Below are 6,007 nucleotides of genomic sequence, written 5' to 3'. Positions count from 1 at the left end.
GGAGCAGTTACAAATCAGTAACCAGCGACACTTAGAATATTTTTGAAGCAGTACAAATCAGTAACCACTGACACTTAGAATATTTTTGAAGCATTACAAATCAGTAACCAGCTGACACTTAGAATATTTTTGAAGCAGTACAAATCAGTAACCAGCGACACTTAGAATAATTTTGAAGCAGTACAAATCAGTAACCACTGACACTTAGAATATTTTTGGAGCATTACAAATCAGTAACCACGACACTTAGAATATTTTTGGAGCAGTACAAATCAGTAACCAGCGACACTTAGAATATTTTTCAGTCAGTACAAATCAGTAACCAAGTGCATTTTTGAATTGGTTACTGATTTCTCCGTTGAAGTTGGGGCTGCGGTTGGCTTCAGTTAGTGGTGGGGGGCTTAATTTTCGCCGAGGGGAGCGTGTCCCGGTAGTGTCTCCGAGGAAGTGGTACCTATTGAAGGGGGTGTTTCTGAATTTGGGCCCTTTTTGAGTGGCATTGCCGGATGGGTTTTGTGTTGAAGGCTTCCAAATCGGGTAGCTCAGCCGGATTTGACCCGGCGGTTCTACCGACTGTCACGCCTTCGAGGGGGGACTGTTGTCTAAGTTCAGGCCGAATTTGGTGAATTTCCTAAGTCGGGAAGTGGTCCCAACGGGTTTGGGAGTGAACCTAACTGCTCATACCAACTTTGAGGCTTTGGGGCCGGGTAGCACAGTCGGATTTGACCCGGCGGTTCTGCCGAATGCCTGGCCTTCGAGGGGGGCCTGCCCTCTGAGTTCAGGCCGAATTTGGTGATTTTCCTAAGTCGGGAAGTGGTCCAAACGGGGATGGGAGTGAACCTGACAGCTCATACCGACTTTGGGGCTTCCAAGCCGGGTAGCTCAACCGGATTTGATCCGGCGATTCTGCCGACTTCCACGCCTTCGAGCGGGGACTCTCCTCTAAGTTCAGGCCGAATTTGGTGAATTTCCTAAGTCGGGAAGTGGTCCAAACGGGGATGGGAGTGAACCTAACTGCTCATACCAACTTTGAGGCTTTGGGGCCGGTAGCACAGTCGGATTTGACCCGGCGGTTCTGCCGAATGCCTGGCCTTCGAGGGGGGCCTGCCCTCTGAGTTCAGGCCGAATTTGGTGATTTTCCTAAGTCGGGAAGTGGTCCAAACGGGGATGGGAGTGAACCTGACAGCTCATACCGACTTTGGGGCTTCCAAGCCGGGTAGCTCAACCGGATTTGATCCGGCGGTTCTAGCGACTGCCACGGCTTCGAGGGGGGACTGTTGTCTAAGTTCAGGCCGAATTTGGTGAATTTCCCGAGTCGGGAAGTGGTCCAAACGGGGATGGGAGTGAACCTGACAGCTCTTACCGACATTGAGGCTTCGGGGCCGGGTAGCTCAGTCGGATTTGACCCGGCGATTCTGCCGACTTCCACGCCTTCGAGCGGGGACTCTCCTCTAAGTTCAGGCCGAATTTGGTGAATTTCCTAAGTCGGGAAGTGGTCCAAACGGGGATGGGAGTGAACCTGACAGCTCTTACCGACTTTGGGGCTTCCAAGCCGGGTAGCTCAACCGGATTTGATCCGGCGGTTCTAGCGACTGTCACGCCTTCGAGGGGGGACTGTTGTATAAGTTCAGGCCGAATTTGGTGAATTTCCCGAGTCGGGAAGTGGTCCAAACGGGGATGGGAGTGAACCTGACAGCTCTTACCGACTTTGGGGCTTCCAAGCCGGGTAGCTCAACCGGATTTGATCCGGCGGTTCTGCCGACTGTCACGCCTTCGAGGGGGGACTGTTGTATAAGTTCAGGCCGAATTTGGTGAATTTCCCGAGTCGGGAAGTGGTCCAAACGGGGATGGGAGTGAACCTGACAGCTCTTACCGACTTTGAGGCTTCGGGGCCGGGTAGCTCAGCCGGATTTGATCCGGCGGTTCTGCCGACTGTCACGCCTTCGAGGGGGGACTGTCCTCTGAGTTCAGGCCGAATTTGGTGAATTTCCCGAGTCGGGAAGTGGTCCAAACGGGGATGGGAGTGAACCTGACAGCTCATACCGACTTTGAGGCTTCCAAGCCGGGTAGCTCAGCCGGATTTGACCCGGCGATTCTGCCGACTTCCACGCCTTCGAGGGGGGACTGCCCTCTGAGTTCAGGCCGAATTTGGTGCATTTCCCGAGTCGGGAAGTGGTCTCTGTCACAACGGGGGCAAGTGTCTGAAGAGGTAAAGTGAGTAACCAGCACAGCTTAGGGAAGGGTTCCAAAGTTCTCAACAATGTGAATTCGGTTACCAGGAAAGCTTAGGAAAGTTGCCTGACTGTCCCAAACGAATGAACTGCAAAACTTAGGGAACATGCCCGAAGATGCTTAAAAGTGTGAAATCAGTAAGCAGGAAAGCATAGGAAAGTGCCTGAAAGTGCTAAATGAGTAACATGAAAAACGTAGAAAAATGCCCGAAAATGTTTAAAAGTGTGAACTCAGTAACCAGCAAAACTTAGTAAAACGTTGGAAAAGCAGAAATGAGTAACCAGAAAAACTTAGAAAAATGTTTGAAAATGAGAAATGAGTAACCAGAAAAACTTAGAAAAATGTTTGAAAATGAGAAATGAGTAACCAAGAAAACTTAGAAAAATGCCCAAAAAGAAGAAATCAGTAACCAGAAAAACTTAGAAAAATGTTTGAAAATGAGAAATGAGTAACCAGAAAAACTTAGAAAAATGTTTGAAAATGAGAAATGAGTAACCAAGAAAACTTAGAAAAATGCCCAAAAAGAAGAAATCAGTAACCAGAAAAACTTAGAAAAATGTTTGAAAATGAGAAATCAGTAACCAGAAAAACTTAGAAAAATGTTTGAAAATGAGAAATGAGTAACCAAGAAAACTTAGAAAAATGCCCAAAAAGAAGAAATCAGTAACCAGAAAAACTTAGAAAAATGTTTGAAAATGAGAAATGAGTAACCAAGAAAACTTAGAAAAATGCCCAAAAAGAAGAAATCAGTAACCAGAAAAACTTAGAAAAATGTTTGAAAATGAGAAATGAGTAACCAGAAAAACTTAGAAAAATGTTTGAAAATGAGAAATGAGTAACCAAGAAAACTTAGAAAAATGCCCAAAAAGAAGAAATCAGTAACCAGAAAAACTTAGAAAAATGTTTGAAAATGAGAAATGAGTAACCAAGAAAACTTAGAAAAATGCCCGAAAAGAAGAAATCAGTAACCAGAAAAACTTAGAAAAATTTTCGGCCAAGTGTGAAAAATATTCTAAGTGTCAGCGGAGGAAAATGCCGAAGCATCGGGAAAGATTCAAAAACTCATGCCGAACATGAGTTCCGAAGTGCCGGAGGAACTGGGCGAATTGAGCCCGGCGGTTGGCCAGATGTCGTTTTGAGTCTGCAGCCCGAAAACTTTAACTTTGTCTGCCGCGGAAGTCTGGACCGGGAAAAATCCAAACGGTTTTGCCGGGTTCGAGTTCCAGAGCGAAGCAGTCGAATTTGAAATTCAGACCCATTCAGTGCCACTTGACATTGTGACACAGTGAGGTTGGCGGGGTACCCGGAGATTTCTGGGAACACGATTTTTAGAACAAAATGGCGGCGCGGGACCACTTTGAAAGGCATCCGAAAAACGGTTCCGCGGGCAGAGCACTTGAATGACAGGCCTGTGTGCATGCCCAAGAGCTCTCGGAAGTCTAATTTTTGACACTTTGTCAAATTTTCGACAGACTTACCCAACTCTTGCTGCCTGTTCTAAGAATCAGTCAGAGGCCTGTGCGGCGGTCTCTTGACACTTTGGAGGGCGGGCAAACCCCACGTTGACTCCGGCCGTCCCTCCAAAAGGCACTTGCTATTGGGGAAAGGATTGCAAGTAGCCTGGTTCCCGTGGGAGCGGCCAGGAAGGGTGCAGGCTGGCCCTTGCCTGAGCATTCCCAAAACCCTCTTCCGCTGAGAGCAGACCTCGCACGCCGCACTACCGGCTCTGGGAGTGGTTGGCCGCTATTGTACATAGTCCGGTCCTTCCTCTGCCACCCGGCAAGTGCGATGGCTCTGCCGCCCTGCGGTGCTCGTCACCCAGGTTTGGGGAACACGATACTTAGAACATGTTGGCGGCTCGGGACCTGCAGGCGAAAGGGGCCCCGTGGTGCTGAGCACATCGACCTCGGGTCTCAGTGCAAGCCGGAGAGTTCGCGGAAGTCTTAAAAGATTTTGACATCTGCTCAAATCTTTGACAGGCTTGCCTGACTCTTTCCGTCCGTTCTAAGAATCAGTCGGAGGCCGGGGCGGGGACGGTCTCTTGACACACGGAGGGTTGGCTTCCCTCCTCAGGTGTTTGTGTCGAAAATGAAGGCGAGAGATGCAAGCGTCCTGGTTCCCCTGGGTGCTGCCAGCAAGGGTGCAGGCTGACCCTTGCCTGAGCACTCCCAAAAGCCTCTTAAGCTGAGAGCAGGCGCCGCACTACCGGCTCTGGGAGTCGTTGGCCGCTATTGTACATAGTCCGGTCCTTCCTCTGCCACCCGGCAAGTGCGATGGCTCTGCCTCCCTGCGGTGCTCGTCACCCAGGTTTGGGGAACACGATACTTAGAACATGTTGGCGGCTCGGGACCTGCAGGCGAAGGGGGCCCCGTGGTGCTGAGCACATCGACCTCGCGTCTCAGTGCAAGCCGGAGAGTTCGCGGAAGTCTTAACAGGCTTGCCTGACTCTTTCCGTCCGTTCTAAGAATCAGTCGGAGGCCGGGGCGGGGACGGTCTCTTGACACACGGAGGGTTGGCTTCCCTCCTCAGGCGTTTGTGTCGAAAATGAAGGCGAGAGATGCAAGCGTCCTGGTTCCCCTGGGTGCTGCCAGCAAGGGTGCAGGCTGACCCTTGCCTGAGCACTCCCAAAAGCCTCTTAGGCTGAGAGCAGGCGCCGCACTACCGGCTCTGGGAGTCGTTGGCCGCTATTGTACATAGTCCGGTCCTTCCTCTGCCACCCGGCAAGTGCGATGGCTCTGCCTCCCTGCGGTGCCCGTCACCCAGGTTTGGAGAACACGATACTTAGAACATGTTGGCGGCTCGGGACCTGCAGGCGAAAGGGGCCCCGTGGTGCTGAGCACATCGACCTCGCGTCTCAGTGCAAGCCGGAGAGTTCGCGGAAGTCTTAACAGGCTTGCCTGACTCTTTCCGTCCGTTCTAAGAATCAGTCGGAGGCCGGGGCGGGGACGGTCTCTTGACACACGGAGGGTTGGCTTCCCTCCTCAGGCGTTTGTGTCGAAAATGAAGGCGAGAGATGCAAGCGTCCTGGTTCCCCTGGGTGCTGCCAGCAAGGGTGCAGGCTGACCCTTGCCTGAGCACTCCCAGAAGCCTCTTAGGCTGAGAGCAGACGCCGCACTACCGGCTCTGGGAGTCGTTGGCCGCTATTGTACATAGTCCGGTCCTTCCTCTGCCACCCGGCAAGTGCGATGGCTCTGCCTCCCTGCGGTGCCCGTCACCCAGGTTTGGAGAACACGATACTAAGAACATGTTGGCGGCTCGGGACCTGCAGGCGAAAGGGGCCCCGTGGTGCTTAGCACATCGACCTCGCGTCTCAGTGCAAGCCGGAGAGTTCGCGGAAGTCTAAAGCTTTTGACATTCGCTCAAAGCTTTGACAGGCTTGCCCGACTCTTTCCGTCCGTTCTAAGAATCAGTCAGAGGCTGGTGGGGAGGTCTCTTGACGCAAGGGGAGGGGTGGCGTCCCTCCTCAGGCGCTTGTGTCGAAAATGAAGGCGAGAGATGCAAGCGTCCTGGTTCCCCTGGGTGCTGCCAGCAAGGGTGCAGGCTGACCCTTGCCTGAGCACTCCCAGAAGCCTCTTAGGCTGAGAGCAGACGCCGCACAACCGGCTCTGGGAGTCGTTGGCCGCTATTGTACATAGTCCGGTCCTTCCTCTGCCACCCGGCAAGTGCGATGGCTCTGCCTCCCTGCGGTGCCCGTCACCCAGGATTGGAGAACACGATACTAAGAACATGTTGGCGGCTCGGGACCTGCAGGCGAAAGGGGCCCCGTGGTGCTTAG

The sequence above is a fragment of the Hemiscyllium ocellatum genome, assembly GCF_020745735.1.
Source record: "Hemiscyllium ocellatum isolate sHemOce1 chromosome 15 unlocalized genomic scaffold, sHemOce1.pat.X.cur. SUPER_15_unloc_2, whole genome shotgun sequence".
NCBI classification, from domain to species: Eukaryota; Metazoa; Chordata; class Chondrichthyes; order Orectolobiformes; family Hemiscylliidae; genus Hemiscyllium; species Hemiscyllium ocellatum.
Note: the sequence above shows the minus strand (reverse complement) of the source record.